Raw genomic sequence first — 18,406 nt, 5'->3', positions numbered from 1 at the left:
AGGGTCCATCTATTCAATACAAAATGTATAGAGTTTAACTTACATACATGATTAGAGACTAGTATTGACCTAGTACTAGGTCACAATTACATTGAAATAATAAATAAAGTAGTTCAACCTATTCAATACAAATAAATAAGAAATGTAATGTTACATTCCTATTTAATTATAAGCGGAAGCGGTACCGGTTTAGACCCCAATCCGGGTCATCATCAGCCGAATAAAACTCAAAAAAACAATGCATAGGTGTATGTTGGGTATTCAGCCCGAAGGCTGGTTTGATCCTCTGCAGCTCCGCCAACAGCTATCATAAATAGCTTAGGCGTCACTGAAGACATACTAGGGAAATGAGGAGTGAGGTAGTTTCCCGTTGCTTTCCTCACCGAGCCAGCAGTTGCTATTACATATGTCTGCCAAGTCCAGTGAAATGCATGCACCAACCGACCCTATGAGCGATAGTTTCACACCATTCATAACAGGGACTGGCTGCATAAGAAATGGTATTACTAGCATCACTCATACCTCAGTCACTTTCATATTGTCGAAGCCAAGGATGAGACTGAGACAGGTCAGTGAAAGTAACAAATTTGATATAGCCCATACCAGAAGACATAGTGCACTGTAAACACTACATCTCACCAGCAAAGGCATAATGCATAGGTAAGAAAGAAATTAAAGAACGAGTCCCCACAAAAACAGTTGAAGAGGCAATATAAAACTTTCACTCAAGATGCTTATAAAATAACTAATGTTCTTTAAAAAAAAAACCACATCAAAATTTCTTTTAGAACCAATAACAGAAATCTTGATATATTACACAACTCTAAAACACTAAATAAATCTAATGCTTTTTCTAAATCTGGAGTATACTTATTCAAATGTAACAACTGCAGCTCCTCGTACATCGGACAAACTGGCCGCAACTTTAACATCAGATACTCCGAACATATCAACTTCGGCTCAGTTGTTCTTCAATTGGATACCAGCATCTTAAAGGAGCTAACATATTCTAATCTCCTTATCCAGCAACTCAAGGATTCCTATCTATAACATCTTTTTAATGCGCACTGGACTTTTCATAAATCTCTTTCATAGAGTTGTTTTTTGACATAGTGCTGCACAATATTTCACATGGTACATACTTTTACGAGTCATTATGTGTCTTTACATTGTTTAATTTCTTTGGTATTTGTGTTTTAATTTTGCTTTAGGCTGACGATGACCTAGTACTAGGTTGAAACTAGTCCCTAATCATTTATGTAATTTAAACTCTTTACATTTTGTATTGGAAAGGTGGACCCTAATAATACATTAATTTACTCTATTGTTTATCACAGAAGTCGATGGAATTTTTTATAAGATCTTCATTATTAAATTTAAAGTATTTATTAAGAAAATGGTGTAAAAATTTTGAAACTTTATAGTTAGGGCTATTTCTGCTGTTTATGATGTGGCATACGGGTATCTAAGTAATAATAATAATAACTTAAATGTTTCCACCTTTTCAATACAATATATTCACAAGATTACAAAATTATACGGTACTAGTTTCGACCCATCTAGGGGTCATCATCAGCCGTATTGGAGCAAAGATCATTTGTGGCGAAATCCTAAAAAAAATAATAAAAAAAAAAAAAAAAAAAATAATATTGTCTTAGGATTTCGCCACAAATGATCTTTGCTCCAATACGGCTGATGATGACCCCTAGATGGGTCGAAACTAGTACCGTATAATTTTGTAATCTTGTGAATATATTGTATTGAAAAGGTGGAAACATTTAAGTTATTATTATTATTACTTATATATTGTTCAATACGGACCAAAAACATGAAATTCATAACCATCAATACGGGTATCTCCTTTTTGTGAATTTTGGATAATGCCTTCGCTGTTGGTAATTTAAGATTCATAATTATAAGCTTTTGGTAATCCTGTTTCTATATGAGAAAGGTTGAATTCTTAATAGATTCTTTATGCCTCGCTGAATTTTTGTTATGGGGTCTTTGTTTACTATTGTGTAAACATTGTCAGGGAAGAAGTCCTCTGCTTTTCTAATATACTCATTTTTTATTAATAAAACGGTTGTCAACCCTTTGTCAGCCTTCGTGACGATTATGTTATTGTTGTAATTTTATTTTTTATTGCTTATATTTGTTTTTTAGGAATGGGATTAGAACTGGTATTTAATTCATTAACTAAAGAAGGAAGCTTCTTTTTTATTTCATATATGACATCATTTTGGTTTTCAACGGGAAGTTTTACGATATTAGACTCGATTTCAGCGACTGTAGTAATTAGGTCGTCTATTTTGTTCGTGTTAGGCCAATTAAACTTCAAGCCTTTATTTAGAAGATTCATTTCACTATCCGAATAATCAGTATCTGATAAATTGACTGTTGTGGGAATATTATTTAACTGAGAAGTGTATGTATTTGTTCTCTTATCCTGGTTTGTTAATTTTTGCTTATTATCTTTTAGGAGTGCAAGCTTATTATCTAACATTTTTTGTTTCCTATTCACTACATCCAATACCTTGTCATTGACAAATCTTGAATATGAGTCCCATTTAGAGAAACTTCTAAATGTGTCCTGTATATTCGCAAGTTTAAGAGTGACTTATTTTTATAATGCGAGTTAATTTCATTCCTCAACCAGATTTCGTTGACTTTCCTCTGAGTGTTTTTTAAGTTAGAAGAAGAAATACTTCATCTCTATAAATGTTTTAAGAATTTTGGGATTAATCCACACTTGAGGCATTCTTTTAAGAAGCTAATGTGTCTTGAGATTTTGCTGACCCTGACCCTAAGGTTAAGATATCTATTTACTTTTATTTTAGCTTGGTTAGCTACTAAATTACAAGTGGTTAATCTCATTTTATGACCTTAGTGAAGTTCAATATACTTATCAAATGACAAATAATTTATTATCATCAACGTATTCAATACTAGATAATCCTTGTATTCAGGATATAATTATTTTACATTATTTTACAAATTAGACATGATCAACAAAATTATTAATAAAATCAAATTAAAAATAGCAACAAATCTATCCCCAGAAAAAACTAAAAATAACAAGTTTCGCTGCTTTCACATATACAAATCCGGCAATACATCAAATTACTAACTTTATTTTTTTTTTAATGTCAATATCGCGTATAGAACTCGCAATACAAACCGAAAGATATTTTTTAAATTCAATTATAGTAAACTCATCTTACAACCGATATTCGGGATATATAGACTCAACGTGTGCCTGATGTAAATTTTTGTATATTGGGCAAACTGGCCGTAGCTTCCAAACCCAATATTTAGAACATTACAATCCATTAAAACACAATAAGTATTCTGCTATGAGCGCCCATATGAAGTAAACGGGACATGAATTTACTACAATAGACCAGGATTTAAAAATCTTAAAATGTATAAATAAAGGTAGATTAATGACAGAGTTTGAAAATACATAATTTATTTAGATCAATACTTTAACAGTAATCAAAATTTGAACAACATATTAGAAACAAAAAGTCCGGTAATTTAACTTATTCCAAAATTGTTCGCATCTTTTAAAATAAACTATAACAAATTTACAAAAATATTCAGCTCAAACACTTTACCGATGAAGGCCACTTCCCCATCTCCCGATCACGCCGTTTCCCCTCCGCACACCACCAGCGATATCAAAGTCCTGCCCACCTCTCCTTCCCTGATTCACTCCCTGCTACTACAGCCACGCCCCTACAAGTCATTAATATATTTTTTAGACAATATTGTAAAAATGTACTACAATAGTTTTAACTTGTGTTTGTAACATTCGCTTCAAACTTTCTAATCATGATATCGAAAATAACTTTTAACATCACAACATCCCATTCCAATTTTATATGACCAATAATTGTAAACGTTCTTAATTGTAATTATTTGTTTTAAGGTTATTCATTGTGCTGATGATGCCCATTAAGAAGGGCGAAACATGTTCACAACCTTTCTATCATTTATAAATATTTAACCACAAAATGTGGTATTCTAAGTATTGACTAGGTTAACATTAAATGTATATTTTGTAAATTGTATGTAAACTCCCCTACAATACGAGAAGTAGAAACAAATCGACTGTCAGACCTTCTTGTGCAGCCATCGCTGATAATCAATTCTCCAATAATCAAAGGGGTAAGTGTTAATTAGTTCACTCTACTATTTTTAATATAATTTAATTCCATTTACCGAAGCATACGCAGACTCTTCTTTATCTTTTGAGATTTCTACACGCATTTACTTAGCAGTTCTTAATTACAAGTTAAATCCCCCTTCAGACTAGCACATTAGACTCGACTAGCACAAGCTTTTCCAACATCTGACGATAACAACACTAATTTCCACAACTTCCTATAAAATAATTGGAGATTGTTAAACTATTCAACATAACTGATACGTTGTTGTTTGCTAAAGATTGATCACAAACCCGCACATTTGTTGTTCAACCAGTGGTTCTGCCTCTGACATTATTGACTACAATTCGAGTTTTACCAATTTTAAGAAGAATTGTTTAATATTTAAGGATTTTATTAATCCACACACATTGCAACATATGTGGAAGATTAAAATATTTGCACTGTGAATAAACTATTGTATGTATTTTCACTCTTTTAATGATATTGTCAGCTTTTGTGTTAGTACACTGATATATAGACGTTACAATCACAATGTTTATTCCCATTTGAAGTGAAGATAATAAGAACATTATAAGAAATCTTACTCATTAAGATATTTTTATGGTGTAATTTTTAACCAAAACAACAATCCATTGTATAGAAAGATCAAGTGTAACAACTATGTACGATTCTCAAAATATATGTAACATTAGAATTTAAGGGATAATCTCACACATTGTGTAAATAATTCAGGGCCCTGATCTAGTTTTTAAAAGGTTAAATTGGTTGATGATGCTTGCAAGGACAAGCGAAACATGTACCATAACAACTAATGTAAAATAATTATGTCCTGAATATAAGGATTGTCTAGTATTGAATAAGTGGATGATAATAAATTACTTTGTCATTTAATAAGTATACTGATCTCCAATGAAAAACCTACAACCTGTTTTCCGGCATTGACCGGGTCAGGGATGTAATGAATGAACCTATGTAGGCTATTAGTATGATGGGGTCGCCACTTCCAAAGTGAATTAGTAATGACTGATACATGCTATGAAATGAGAATGGAGAGTGTTGCTGAAATGAAAGATGACAGGGAAAACCGGAGTAGCCAGAGAAAAACATGTCCTGCCTCCGCTTTGTCCAGCACAAATCTCACATGGAGTGACCGGGATTTGAACCACGGTATCCAGCGATGAGAGGCCGACACGCTGCCGTCTGAGCCACGGAGGCTCCACTGATCTTCAATATGGTCATAAAATGAGATTAATCTCTTATAAGGTCTTGGATAGACGAACAAGTTGGCGCAAAGACCTAAGAGAGAGGAATATTTTGACTTGTCTCCTTCTGCAAATGGGCAACTGATATGGTCTATTACTGTCCTCTGCTTCCCATCCCAACTGTAGTGTGTAATTTTATGGCTGTCTCTCTTCTGGCACCAAGGGTTTTGTATGCTCAGGTTTCCTCCTTCTGTCCCTCCCTTCCTCCCTCCCATAATCAAGATGTTTACTTCTCATTATCCAGAAAAACCATGAAGGGTTCTTTGCCTTTATCGTAATCTTTCTCTATTAGCATATGTACTTTGAAGATTAGATCTGTTGTGGACCTATTAGTTCTGAAGCCATACTGTTCCTCTCCTTACTGTGGTTAAGATCACTTGGAATCTGCACTCCCAAGATCTTCTCAAAAATGTTAAGCATTATTCTCCAGCAGTTGGAGCATTTTTGGTGATTTCCTTTCTTAAACAGCAGGATAATGACACCCCAGCTTCAATCGGCAGGTATCCGGTCATCCTTTCACGCTGCATTGAACATCCTGTATAGCCACCGTAAACCCTCGACTCCTGCTGCTTTAATCACATTTGTGTTGATTTCATAGAGTCCTGGTGATTTCCCTTTTGGCATCGTTTTAAGTGCTGGTTCTGTTTCTTTCCGTGAAATGGGAGATTCCTCTGTATAGGTTTCAAAAGATGGTTTTTTGTTCTCTGATTTCCTTCTGACTTGTTCAGTAAGTGATCTAAATTATTCCTTGGAACCTCTCTGATGTCTTCTTTCCTGTCCAAGTTTCCATTGTGACCCTTAATTGCCTTGATTGTTTCAACTGCATGACTTTTGTTTTTGATCATTCTAAACAGTAGTTTTATACTGTCTCTGCTGTCTTCTCCTAGTTTTTTAGTAAATTTTTCCCAACACTTAACTTCTCTTCAATATTCTTTTAACTCTGTTTCTAGTCCCGGTAAACTTGTTCGAGATTCCTGATCATCTCCTCTTGCCCCAGTCTATCATTCCATCAGAGCCTCCTTTTTTCCCCTTATTCTCGCATTAGCCTTCCCACAATCTTCAATTACTTCCTTTATCAAGATGTTTCTAATTCTGGTCCACTCTACCTCACCACTCTCCTCTTCGTCTGTAGGCATTTGTCCTCATATACAGTTCTGATAGTCAGCCCTCTTTCCAATATGTTTTAGCTCCCACACTCTGATCTTATGTAAGTTCCTAGTTGTTATATTTGGTACATTGATGTCTCTCAGATCTGTTGCTAATAACTGTTGATCGCTGTTGAAGTTCTTGCCGGAATCACCTTGACATCAGTGACAAGTGTACTTCTTTCTTTATCTGTAGTGAAAAGTCAGTGGCTATCTTACTTTGTCCATTCTAGTTGTATCGGGTAATCATGTGACAGACTCTTTGATTGACCCAGCTGTCTTTTAATACCAAATAGTTTCTTATACGGAAGTCTAAGAGACGTTCCCCTTCATTCCTTCTCCAGTAGGGATGTGGTCCCATCACCTCCTCATAGCCATTCCTGACCGTCCTGAGCTGTGCATTGAGGTCGCAGATGATGATTGCCTTCTCTTCACTTCTGCGGCAGTGGTAGCTTGTGGACTCTTAGGTCGGAAGATGGCCACAGTACTTCTTTCCACACTTCTTTCTTATTAAATGAAAAGTATTACATTAATAATATTTTTGACACTGGATTTTTGCTATTTGGATATGCCATAATGATTACATTTAAGGGATACCATCACTGAGAATCTGATGTGAAAATGTTGTATATATGGAATTAGTCATGCTTTATTTGCAAAACTAGAGAAACCGAAAAAGTAATAGCACAGAGTTACGTTGGTTCAAATATGATGACCAGGCAACACATAGGTGTATAGGCAAGAATGAAGGCCATGTACAAAAATACGCACTTTGCTCATTGTTACGCTTATCAATTGTACTTGATTATGGAGTGCTGTGCAACCCAAATTAAGCAAATGAAAGGGGTTTCTTTTAGCAATTTAGAGGGATTTTCCTCATTTTTCTCCAAATCTTCCAAACGGATAGCCGTACTAGATGAGATCATTAAGAAACGGATTCTAAAAATTCAACTAAGACATTCAAGGCTTAAACAGTCTGAGCACAACTCACCAGTTTCAAACTCTTGAGCCCAACTGCTTTATATAGGAAAGCCAGGGCCGGGTGTACAATAAGATGCACTTGCGAGATCCGCAGTGGCTGAGGAGGTTCAGCAAGCAATCCCCCCCCGAGGGAAGAGCGGATCGACCGAGTACGGAGGGAAGCCACTATCCTGCACCCGGACAACCGACCCCCCCCCCCCCCAGTCGGGAGAGCCTCTCAGTGCCTTATTAATCAAATGAATATACATATGCAACCACAACTCTAGAATCATTGCAATATCACACCACAAACAAGATGAAACAAGGAACAAGCATACAGAAAGAAATTATACAAACTGCCCTCTAAGAAGAGGGGTGACAAAACAGGACCTCAGACAGGAAAATAATCAGTGCTGAAAATCCCACTACAAACAGAAAGATGCATATGAACAAAGGCTATTTAGTAGAATATTCCGGAGAGTGGGCGATGGCTTGGCTGCTGGCAGGGTCTGAGCGATCACACCGACTACATGGCTGCTGTGGCCTGAGCCCCCAGAGCTCCGCAAGCGCCACGGCCCCTGCCACGGCTTGATGTGCCGCGACTGACCGTGGGCACTCGGGTGGGCTGCTGAAACTGAAATCCTGGCGACAGGGGAAGGACATCGTCCCCTACCACTCAGTCGAGTTGAAGTGTATATTGCCAAACCTTAGTTAGCGCGCACCGGGCGAGTTGGCCATGCAGTTAGGAGCGTGCTGCTGTGAGCTTGCATCTGGGAGATAGTGGATTCGAATCCCACTGTCGGCAGCCCTAAAGATGGTTTTCCGTGGTTTCCCATTTTTACACCAGGCAAATGCTGGGGCTGTACTTTAATTAAGGCCACGGCCATTTCCTTCCAACTCCTAGGCCTTTCCTATCCCATCGCCGCCATAAGACCTATCTGTGTCGGTGCAACATAAAGCCACTAGCAAAAGATAAAAGAGAGTTAGGGCGCAATACAAGAGTGACGCACGGATAACAAAATACTTCCTCTGGCCGTGGTCCATATGCGGCCAAAGAGACAAAGGATCTCTGGTCCGTCTTCCAATTCCCTTGATTCCTGGAACTGCACATCATCGTCGTCTCATTGTCGAAGTTGCTGCACATCCTGCCTGAGGGTTTCTTGCTGCTCCTGAATTTGCTGAATTGCCTGTAGGATGGCTTGAATGGTAACCTCCTTGTTTGCCATTATTTCTGAGGATGGAGCGAGATTCTGCTGGGAACATGATCTGCTGTGGAGGCTGATGGAGATGGGTGTGCCTGTAGCTGATGGAGCTGGTTTACCAGTCTTAACGTGTGGAACTACAGTAAAGTTTATCTTGGATTGTTGCGACATAGATGCGCTTGTCGGGGCGATGCGCGGCAGGTGCTATACACTGGAGACTTTTTGCATATAACCTGGCAAGATAAGACGCACAAAAATATTAGCGTACCTGAAGAGGCACAGACCACTAGTATAGAAGCCATGGTTTTAAGATGTCAGCTACGATGGACAGGGCATGTAATACGCATGCCTGACAATCGCATTCCCAAGCAAGTGTTTTACTCTTAGTTAACAATGGGTAAACATTGTTTGGGAGGTCAGAGGAAGTGATTTAAGGATGGAATTAAGGCTAACATGAAGATGTGCCACGTTGATGTCAACAACTGGGAGACCTTAGCCCTCAATCGTTCATCTTGGAGATCTTTAGTTCATCGCGGCACACTATTTTTCGAAGGAAACCATAGGCGAATAGCGAACAACAAGAGGCAACGAAGGAAGGAAAAAGAACTAAAAAAGGCAAACAATGGCTGCTCCACCTGGGACAGTCTGCCATCTCTGCGGAGAATTCCGTGCCTCCTGTGTTGGGCTGTTCAGTCGCCTACAGACTCACAGATCGAAGATGAATTCTGATTGGAACATCAACCTACACGTTTCTGATTGTTTGTTGTTGTTATTATTATTATTATTATTATTATTATCATTATCATTATCATTATTATTATTCAACTTCGCTAATTGGCCAACTAGGGACTATGATAAGCCTCACTTTACTTTCTGGCATTTGTTCATTTTTCGCTCGATCCACATCGTCTTCATTAGCTCACTGTGTTTAGCACGACGTTCTTATGTCCGTTTGGCACCAGTTGCCCATTTTTCATCCCGGAAAGTCCCAAAAGTCTTGATGGCTGCTCTGAAAAGATTTCGGTCTTGTGCATCTTCTGCTTGTAGGCCCAGTTCTTTAAGATCTTTCTTGACATTAACGTACCATGGCATTGCCGTTTTTGGTTTTGGGCCAAATATACTGAAGATACGTTTCGTCCATCAAGAGTCGGTCATCCGTTGTATAAGACCATAGAAGCGAACTCTGCCTTTACACATTGTGTTCATGATCTTCTCTATCTTACAATGTACTTCTTGCCTGGATTTTCTAATGTAGATGCCATTTTTGTAGTTTGGCCCACAAGTATGGTGTGTAGGATCTTTCTTTCTTCTCTAAATCCGCAAGCAAATATTTCTCGGACAGGATAAGGCATTCAGATGCATACAGTGATACTGGTTTGATGACAGTGTTGTAGTGATGAATTTTTGTGTTCAGGGAAAAGCACTTTTTGTTGTATATGTTGCGGGTGGTTTTGAAAGTAACTTTCGTTTTCTTGATTCTTGCTGCTATGGCCTCTTTGTAAAGTCCATTTTGCTAAATCCATTCCCCAAGGTATTTAAATTTACTAACACGGTTTATCATTCCATATTTGTGGTTTAGTTGTGCCTTATTATCTTTGAAAGGAAATTTGTAAACCTGTTTTTTCTGCTACTTCCTTCAACACATTGATCTGTTCTGTTGCAATTACAAAATTTTCTGTCATAAGGGCTATATCATCAGCGAACGCTAAGCAATCTATTTCCACTCCATTTTTCTTTGTCCCAATCCTTACGGGTTTGTAATGGTTTCTTTCTTTTAAAGTCTTTCGCCACTCCTGTATTACCTTCTCAAGTACGCAGTTGAACAAAAGAGGTAACAGCCCATCTCCCTATCGAACGCCTGTCTTGATCTCAAAGGGTACAGAGAGACATCCGTGGAATTTTACCATGGATTTGGTATTAGTGTTGCCCTTATCGCCAGCAGTTTCTCATAGACTCCCATTTCTGCAAGGATGTTAATCAACACATCATGGTCGATGGAGTCGTACGCTTTCCTGAAGTCTACAAGTGTAGATACATAGGTTCGACCTCTCAGCATATGGTATCTTATTATGGTTTTTAGGTTTAAGTATTTGTTCTGCACTTGATCAGCCTTTCTGAAAACCTGCTTGGTATTCCCCAAGTTTGTGTTCAACTTGCTGTTCTAGTCTTTCAAGGATGGATAGTGACAGGATTTTATAGGCTACTGACAGAAGAGAAATTCCACGGTAATTGTTCGCATCTCTTATATTTCCTTTCTTGTATAAAGGATGGGTCAAGGCTAGCTTCCAGTCCTTTGGTAGTTGTTCTTTTTCCCATATATTTACAATGGTTTGGTGTAGGATGTCAATTGCTTCTTCCGAGGCATGTTTCCACAGTTCTGCAATCGTGGAGTCTTCACCAGGAACCTTGTTATTTTTCAGTCTCTTTATGTGGTGTTTGATTTCATCATGATTTGGTGGAGAAGATGGCAGATTTTGGCTCACTGGTTTGTTTGTTTTGATGGGGTTGGCTAGTTTTTAACAGTTTAGAAGGTTGTTAAAATACTTAGCTAAGATTTTGCAGTTTTCTTCATGTGATGTTGTAAGAGTTCCATCTTTCCTTAGAAAGCAAAGGGAAGGTGCCTTGTATCCTTGTACCTTCTTTTTACGATTTCTGAAGTATTCACGGATCCCACCTCTATGAAAATTTTGTTCAATCTTGTCCAGTAGTTCCTTTTCATACATGTGTTTCTCACTGCGTATTATTTTTGCTGTTTGTGCTTGTTGTGTTTTGTACATCTTCCAATCTTCTTCTTTTTTTCAAGGTGTAATACTTTTTCCAGGCATTCAGACGATCCCCTAAGGTCTTCTCGCAGTTATCGTTCCACCACGTGTGCCTCTTCTTGATTTCAGCTACTCCTTTTGCAGCTTGTATCATCTGCTTTCTCGTGCTGTTGAAGTCTTTTTCCACTGGTTGGGCAAGTTCTTTGAATTCCTTCTCTCTTTCTCTGAGCTTTTTCGTGTCAAAGCGAATTATGGTAGGTTTGTTCTTATTTTTGTTGAGAGGGATTGACTGAAACTTGATTACTGATACATAGTGATCTGAGTCTATGTTTATTCCCTTTTTTACGGTAACATTCATGATTTCCGGACTGTATCTTTGAGATATAGCAACATGGTCTATTTGGAATTCTCCTACTGTTTTGTTTGGGCATCTCTGTCGTCTGTTTTCGTGGTAAGTGACAAAGTGTTGTTGGTTTGTTTTGTGTAAGGGTAAAGCGGAGGTTTGTATTCTTGAGTTTTGTATTCAATTTTATCTTATTTGTGGTATCTTCTGTTGTAAGGCCTATTTCCTTAAGATCTTCTCTTACTTCTCTGATCCGTTTATGTCCTGTTGTGGTATTTTTTTGAGACGAGATTGTGTTGTACTAGTTGTTTCAGAAGTCTCGAATCCTGCATCCTCTTGATATGTCCAAAGAATCCCAGTCTCCTCTTACGCATAGTATCTGTAATGGGTTCTAGCTCTTTGTATACGACTTTGTTAGGTATTAACCTCCACTGTCCATCCTTCTGGTGTTTTTTGTTGATGCAGGTTCTTCCAATCCTCCTTTCAATTTTCTGAAGTCTGTCAGTCTTTGATTGTTTATTCAGGTGAAAAAGTGTTTCTGCTGCATATGTAGCTTCCAGTTTTATAACTGTGTTGTAGTGTTTTATTTTTGCATTTATTGATAGACATTTCTTTTTGTAGATATCCCATGTTAATTTCTGTGCTTTAGCTAATCTATTTGTTCTTGTTTGGATTGAGATTCTTTCATTTAGGTTGTGTGTTATTATTTCTCCAAGATATTTAAATTGAGTTACTATTTTGATTTTATTACCATTTATGGTCACTTCTTTTATTATTATTATTATTATTATTATTATTATTATTATTATTATTATTATTATTATTATACGTCCCACTAACTACTTTTACGGTCTTCAGAGATGCCAAGGTGCCGGATTTAGTCCCACAGGAGTTCTTTTACGTGCCAGTAAATCTACCAACACGAGGCTGTCGTATTTGGGCACCTTCAAATACCACCGGACTGAGCCAGGATCGAACCTGCCAAGTTGGGGTTAGAAGGCCAGCGCCTTGACCGCCTGAGCCACTCAGCCCGGCATTATTATTTTTGTTGTTGTTGTTATTATTATTAAACTATTGCATTTGGGGTGGGTTTTGATGTTTGCTCAGTAATTGTGCATCCTCTGGCTGTGTTGTTCTTTCCTCTCCTTTGTTTAGATGGTGCCTGTTTTCCTTCTTGGTGGTTTGTCCTGCAACCTCTTTTATTTAAGCATCCTCCTGAAAGATGTCCGGTCTTTTAAATCTCTTTCTGTTCTTCACAGTTCCTGCAGATCTTTGTTTACTTCCATCAACCATGGTGACTTGGTCTTCCTCTTTTGCCAGTAAATGAGAAGCTGGTTGGTCAGTCTAGCATGATGCATCCTGTAAACGTGTCCATAAAATGCTAGGCGTCCCTTCCTAGCCACGTCCATGATTTTTTCACAGTATTTGTAGAGCTCTTGGTTAGATCACCTTTTGTATTCATTCCCTTCTTTGAGTAGTCCTAATATCCTTCTCAATATTTCTCTCCCTTGGATTTCAAACCTGTCCATGTGTCCCTTCCTTTTGAATATTAGACATTCTGAAGCATATAAGATTTCAGGGCGGATGACTTGTCTGGTAGTACTTCATTTTAGTGTTTCGGGATGACACTTTTTATTGTAGATGTTCTTGGTCAGTTGGTATGCCATTTATAGCCATTTAATTATCAACTCGAGTCGATAATGCTGCTCCTTTGGTGAGGTTGCGTTCCAGTCATTCTCTCAGGTACTTAAACCTGTTGGTTTTCTTGATCGTTCCTTGCTCCAGGTGCAGTGTACAAGGAGGTTCACTAATGTTTGTGATGTACCATATTGTTTTTTCTCAAGTGAAATGTTTAGCCCCTACCTTTGCCGCCTGTTGTCTGAGAACATTGAGTTGTTTCACTGTTGTTTCTATTGAATTAGATAGGAGTACCAGGTCGTTGGTGAATGCCAGATAATCAACATTCAGTCCATTGCGCTTGTGTCCCAGAGTGATACCACGATATCTCCTGTCTAGTTAACTCCTTCCGCCACTCACTTAATACTTTTTCCAGCGCACAGTTAAAGAGGAGTGGGGAGAGGCCATCTCCTGGTCTTACCCATGTTTTGATTTCAAAACTTTATGAGAGCGTTCCTCTGAATTCCACTCGTGACCTGGTGTTATTTAAAGTCTGCTGAACAAGGTTATGGGTCTTCTGATCCAGTCCTAATTCCTGAAGGATTTTCGAGAGAGTATGTCATCTGAGTCAACCGCCTTTCTTAAAGTCGACAAAGATGATGATATATTTCTTACCGGCTATTTTTACCTGATGGAGCACTGACTTCAGGTTGACTATCTGTTCAGTATAAGGGCGCCATTCTCTGAATCCCCCTTGGTATTTTCCTAGTTGTGAATCTAATTGCGCTTCTGCTCTGTCTAATAAGGCCTTGGAGAAAATCTTGTATGTGAAGGGTACCCATAAGATTCCTCGATAATTATTCATGTCTGTAAAGTCTCCTTTCTTGTGCAAGGGATGAATTAAAGCAGAAGTCCAGTTGCTAGGTAATATTTCAGTCTCCCAAATGTTTTGGAGGATCTCCATCAAATTTTAGACAGTCCTATCTCCAGCTTGCTGTCATATTTCAGCTGTTATTGAGTCTTCTCCTGATGCTTTGTTGGTTTTCAAGGACTGAATGATTTTTACCACTTCTTATTTAGTCAGTGTTGAGAGTTTGGTTGCTTGATGTTGTTTTGATAAGCAAAAAATGTATCAGGCAGTTTACAGTTAAGGAGATTCTCGAAGTACTTTGCCAGAAGGTGGCAGTTGTCTGAATCATTATAAACTATCTTCCCATCTGGTCCTCTGAAGTGGAGGCTGGGTGGGTTATAGAGACTGAGGTTCCATTTAAAGATTCTCTAGAAGTTTCTGCAGTTGTTCTTCTTGTAGTCTTCATCCAACTGTGTCAGGTGGTCCTTTGTGAACTGATGTTTTACTACTTGTCTGATGGTTCTGGCAGTTAACTTCCATTTCTCTATGAACTTATCCCTATTGTACTGTGTCTTCTGTGAGTTCCACTTGAGCCAGACTGTTTGTCTCTGCGTCGCAGCTTCCTCGCAGGTATTTGTCCACCAGGCATGCTTCTTCTGTTATAGCAACGGAACATTCTCGGTGACAACTTTCACTAGCTTGTCCCTCAATTCATCCCAGTTGCTATGTTGGAGTCTTTCTAAATTCTCTGTGAACTGGTTGCAAGTTGAAAGTTTCTCTAAATCAAACTTAGTAAGCTTGAATGATCTGGGTTTTTTTTAGTGTTCTTAGGTAGGATCTTAGCTTTATTTTGGAGAGATAGTGGTCTGAGTCCAAATTCGCTCCTATTAATACTCTTACATTATGGATCTCTGTATATGACTTCCTTGCGATAGCTACATGGTCTGTGTGAATTTCTCCCAAGAGGTTGTTGATGTCCAAGTCTTCTGCTTCCTTGGTAGTCGCTTGAAGGCCGTTGACTTCATTATCAAGTTGAAGGCCTTACAGAGTCCAACTAGACGTTCTCCATTCCTGTTGGTCCGTAAGTGGGCTGGGTACTCCCCCACAATGTGTTTAAACTTGTGTTCTTTCCCTGACTGGGTGTTGAAATCTCCAACTAGGATTATTGTGTAGTGCTCTGGGACCTTGCTGATTATGTCCTCTAGTTCTTCCCAAAACTTTTCTGTATTTTCAGGGTTACACTTATTGTCCCACCTTTCCTTTTAGAATGCGGTAACCCTGTGAATCAATAGCACGCTCATCTGTATACCTGGTCTCCTGTATTGCTGTAAGCAGTATCTTGTGGCTTGTCAAAGTGTCAGTTAAATGTTTTAATTTGCCCATTTTGAGTAGTGAGTTGTTATTCAGGGTGGCAAAGTAGTTCTGTTGTTTATGTCTGATCTTGTTATTAGTGGTTCTAGGATGCTCCGGCCCATCTTCATAGCACGTTGGCGTGGACTCCCCAGAATCCTAAGGCCCACTAACGTCACCCGAGGTGACGGTGAATTGGGTACCACCTGGGGTATTCATTTTCGTATGTTTGTCCTCCATGCTTTAATTGAAAACTGTGTTGGATGTATTAGGGTTGTTACACCCTAATCATGTTACTACCGAGGTTGTGAGCTCTGGTATGTTTGATTTTAGGGTTTATTTACTTCCTTAGATTCGTTGCCTTCCCGGGCTGTAGAGACCGGTCTTCCCCATAGTGGTTCTATCGCCTTCCTTACTATTGAGATGGTATCAATCATCCTCATCTGTCTCAAAAGCTGTTGACCAGTTTTTACCTTTATCCTAGGCAGGTGCCCTTACAGGGTGCTGTCAGCTAGGCTGACTGAATCATGTCTTTTTTTAACAAGGTTGTTACTCCTCGTGCACTTTCTTCCTCTGCTTTTGCAAGAAGAGGCCCCGGCAACTGACACATTACTTTCACAGTTACATTAAATCGAGAAGAGAGCCTCTGTGGCTCAGGCGGCAGCGCACTGGCCTCTCGCTGCTGGGTTCCGTGGTTCAAATCCTGGTCACTCCATGTGAGATTCGTGCTAGACAAAGCGGAGGCAGGACAGGTTTTTCTCCGGGTAATCCAGTTTTCCTTGTCATCTTTCATTCCAGCAACAGTCTCCATTACCATTTCATTCCATCTGTCATTCGTTTATCATTGCCCCAGAGGAGTGCGACAGGCTTCAGCAGCCGGCACAGGTCCTATCCTCGCCGCTAGATAGGGGCTTAATTCATTCCATTCCTGACCCAGTCGAATGACTGGAAACAGGCTGTGGATTTTCATTAAATTGAGAACCCTGTTGTTGGACGTGAAACACCTAATTAAATAACAATGAATTTCGTTGTCTAACTAGCAGCTATGTTGTTGGCTGTAAAGCAGTTTTGCCCTGTCAAAGAGCTGATGCAGTGAAACCCCAGTCCACAAGAAAATCAATGGCCATGTTGTTGGCTGTTTAACAGAATCTGATAAAGATATTCTATATATAAGGGTATAACATTTCCATGAAGATATCTGTCCACTGTCAACTGAAAAATTTTGTTTGTATATGTGTGACCAAATAACTTACTGTATAATTGAAATATTCTTGTCGATGCGCTATTGTCCAGAAAAGGACATAAAATCAACCACGCAATCTTCTAACATCACTGCAGTGCCAACTTCATTTTCTCAATGAGGCAATGGAATACTAAAATATTTAACATGGGACAATCAATTAACAGGAGGCATATATAAAATTTAACCTCACTAAACATTTCAACTATCAAAAATCTACACCACACGAAAGGGGCTCTGGTTAAGAGGCAGCAGATCGTTATGCTTGTTAGGTTCCAAAATGGGTTTAAAAAAAAAAAAAAGTAGTTGTATAATAATATTTGAAGTAATTCCACATACTGTATATGAGTTGATTATGTTTTTAAGTACAGAAGATATTATGACTAGAATTTTGTAAATAATATATACCGAGCTCGATAACTGCAGTCGCTTAAGTGCGGCCAGTATCCAGTATTCGGGAGCTAGAGGGTTCGAACCCCACTGTCGGCAGCCCTGAAGATGGTTTTCCGTGGTTTCCCATTCTCACACGGCCGCTTCCTTCCCATTCCTAGGCCTTTCTTATCCCATCGTCGCCATAAGACCTATCTGTGTCAGTGCGACGTAAAGCAAATAACAAAAAAAAATAATAATATAAATTTATTAAGGATGAGCTGTGTGATTAATAGAAAAATTGTTAGTGTAAATTGTATAATACTGTGTTTTAGGAAAATGTCTTCTTCTCTTGTTAATTTAAAATTTAGTGCTTGTTAATAATGTATTTTTGTGTACCATTTGCCACCGAGGTTGACACCTTATTTGCAAATAAAGTTTTTGATTTTGAAATAAAAGCTATACACATTTCTAGTCCTCTCAGACAAAGAATGCACTCCACAAGCAAAAATTGTAAAAATAGGTATGTTTAATGTAATAATAACAATATAATATTAAGCACAGATAAATAAATCACAAGGATATCACTATCACCACAAGCGGTTCCAAATCACAATTACAACGGTAAATTAACAAACACTACTTTCAAAGCTTAATAGCGTACAGAATAATCACCACGAAACTTGAACACAAGAAAGATCACAACCAAAGAGCACAACTACTGACCGGTACCACCACACTCATTCAAGTTTTCCATGCGAAAATCTGCTGCCAAACCTCACGAAATGCAGGATGCAAGCCAGAGATCCATGTTACTTCACCTTTGCAATTTGAATTAAAATTCCTGGTCTCAGATGTTACATTTTATTATAATTCTTTATGATGTTTTGTCTTCATATATAATTAATAGGGCAAACAAGGTCGTAAATTATTTTTATTATATACTGGTGCATGCTCGTAGAGGCATTTCAGAACACACTTCACTGCTACGGACTCTGCTGAGCTTATAAAGCCTCCTCCCGCACCCTTCGTCCCTCCGAAACCGCCCACCAGCATGCCTCCCTCTTACATCTCACCTCCCTCATCCTCACTACGTCCTTGGTCAGAAGCTCGAGAGTCCATAACACTGTATCT

The 18,406-nt window shown here is 38.6% G+C and overlaps 1 protein-coding gene across 7 annotated transcripts in view; it reads left to right on the top strand.

The window, feature by feature from the left end:
* Positions 1 to 18,406, top strand: part of LOC136857908 (WD repeat-containing protein 44) — a 233,949-nt gene that overhangs the window by 123,982 nt on the left and 91,561 nt on the right. The gene's annotated exons all lie outside the window — the stretch shown is intronic.

Source organism: Anabrus simplex, chromosome 1 (assembly GCF_040414725.1).
Source record: "Anabrus simplex isolate iqAnaSimp1 chromosome 1, ASM4041472v1, whole genome shotgun sequence".
In the NCBI taxonomy this organism is placed as follows: Eukaryota; Metazoa; Arthropoda; class Insecta; order Orthoptera; family Tettigoniidae; genus Anabrus; species Anabrus simplex.
Note: the sequence above shows the minus strand (reverse complement) of the source record. Positions and strands in the feature narration are given on the sequence as shown.